The sequence below is a fragment of the Apium graveolens genome, chromosome 9, assembly GCF_009905375.1.
Source record: "Apium graveolens cultivar Ventura chromosome 9, ASM990537v1, whole genome shotgun sequence".
Taxonomy (NCBI): domain Eukaryota; kingdom Viridiplantae; phylum Streptophyta; class Magnoliopsida; order Apiales; family Apiaceae; genus Apium; species Apium graveolens.
Window position 1 is genome coordinate 247,424,806 of NC_133655.1, and position 2,402 is coordinate 247,427,207.

Consider the following 2,402-nt stretch of genomic DNA (forward strand, 5'->3'; position numbering starts at 1 on the left):
CAACAAAGAATTCTCATAAGGCTTATGCAAGGGAAGTGATGAGTATAGTCAGAGACACACCCAAGCGTGCTAAGGCTGAGATGACACTTGAGTTCGGAGACCCCGACCTTGAAAGTTTGAAATCCCTCAGGATGATCCCCTAATTATCACCCCGATAATTGGGAATTGTCCTGTCAAAAGGGTCATGGTTGACTGTTAAGTGGCATTTGTGTCCACTTAAAATGCTCTATAAAGGCTTGGATTGGTGATTTGTGCTCAAGTATTTTGTGTATTTGATGTTTTTTGTAGTGTTTTTGCATTTCAGGCATAGTTGGAGGAATCGGGAAGTTTGGCATTGTAATGATGCTAAAATGGTGTTAGGAATGTGTCTTGAATAAAAGCTCGTGGATCGTCATCTCAAACCAGCCAGAAAAATCAAGCAGAAGAAGTTTTTCCAGAAGGTCAGCGCGCCCGCGCCGTGCTAGCGCGCGCCCACGCCAGAGAAGCAGAATGTCAGCGCGCACACACTGGTGAAGTGCGCGGCCGCGCCGGGTCGAGAATTCAGAATCCTGTTTTAAGTACAGAAGTTATTTTTTGGACTTTTCTTCTGATTGGGCTGCTATATAATGATAACTTAAAGACGTTTTTCACAACAGAGCTTAAGGAAAAGGCAGCGAGAAGACCTATAGCACAAATACAAACAAGGAGAAAAAGATCTAGTTTATTCTTGTGATTCTTTGTTTTAAGTTGTAATCTTGGATGCTCGTTTCTTGTTTTATTGAACCTAATACTCTTGATTACGTACTTTGTTTATTATTCATTTTATAAAGACCTAGTTTATTATACCATGCTCTCATCGGAACCCACGGAGGTGATGAGTTCGGTTATGGGCTAATCGTTATCGTGGGGTTCTAGCGGATTTATTTATGAATTTCAATATTTAATATATTTTGATAACTTAGTGTGTGGTGATTGTATGATATCCTAGTATTGGTTGTGCTTATTCGTCTTATGTGCGTCGTGAACTTATAAGATAGCGTGTTAATCTCTAATGAAGCGACAGTGAATTTAGAGGTTTAGAACTTGCCATGCTATCATAGGTTCATGTATTTGTTATGCATGATTAATAGGTAATTTTAACCATCTTACTTGCCCTATCTAATCACGATAGATAACTTGTTCATTAAACCGTTATGTTGTCAAATTCTATAGACATATAGGGTCTCAATATAATTGGTGTCTATTCAGCTTCTATCTCTTTTGTGGATGTCTGGTAGTAGGGTATTAGTACAATGAAGTTGGCGTTTACTAGTTTCGTGTTGTCTGATTAGTGTCATCACCATTGCATGCTAAGGTTAAGAACAAAAAGGTTATTGAATGAAATAGTAATGAAGTTAGAATCACATGTTTGTGTTATATAATTAAATCAACCTCTTAATCTCTTAGTTAATCGCATGTTAGTAATAATCTTAGTTATAAACAAAACCAATTTGTTATTCGTCTTAGCATTGAATAATAAGCATACCATTGTTGCATAAGTACATTAATTGAAATTAACCTAAACCGGTCTCTGTGGGAAAGAACTAGAATTAATTCTATATTACTTGCGATCGCGTATACTTGCGTGAATATTAGCGCGTGTTTTCGTCCTAACAAGTTTTTGGCGCCGCTGCCGGGGACTCGGTGTTAATTTTTATAAATATGTTTGTCATCAGTGGTCGTTAAAGTTCATTGACTCAGATATTGTTATTTACTTGGGTACTTGTTGTATTTCAGGTACTCTACAGAGCGTTTATGCATACGCGTTCTTGATCTCGCAAGAGAACACTGGATAAAGTGGAGGAAGTAGTTGAATAAGTTCTTCTTGAAGAGAAGGTTGAAGAAGTTTTTGTTGAGGAGAAAGTTTAAGAAGAAGCTCTAGTCATAATGGGAGATCAAGCAGCAAATCCTAAGGCTTTGATGGACTATTCTAAGCCGAAGATCAATGATATTCGGTCTAGCATTATTAGGCCAGCCATCGCGGCTAACACCTTTGAAATCAAGTCGAGCACGATTTAGATGATACAGAACTCAGTTCAGTTTGGGGGTTCTCCTATAGAAGATCCCAACATGCACATCAGGGATTTCATCGAGATCTGTGACATTTTCAAGTTTATTGGAGTTATAGAAGATGCGGTTAAGCTGAGGCTTTTCCCATTCTCTCTGAGGGATAAGGCTAAGTGTTGGTTACATTCTCTACCATCAGGCTCAATTACTACTTGGGAGGATATTGCTCAAAAGTTTCTCACTAAATTCTTCCTTATGGCAAAGACTGCTGCAACCAGGAATGCTCTTACACAATTTGCGCAGCAACCTGGAGAATCTCTGTGTGAAGCTTGGGATCATTACAAAGAGATGCTTAGAAAGTGTCCTCATCATGGGAT

The 2,402-nt window shown here is 38.6% G+C and overlaps 1 non-coding gene across 1 annotated transcript; it reads right to left on the reverse strand.

The window, feature by feature from the left end:
* Window positions 1–2,297: 2,297 nt before the first annotated feature.
* LOC141688563 (small nucleolar RNA R71) lies at window positions 2,298–2,402 on the reverse strand. Its single transcript, XR_012561997.1, has one exon. It is a non-coding gene; the product is annotated as a small nucleolar RNA R71 (small nucleolar RNA).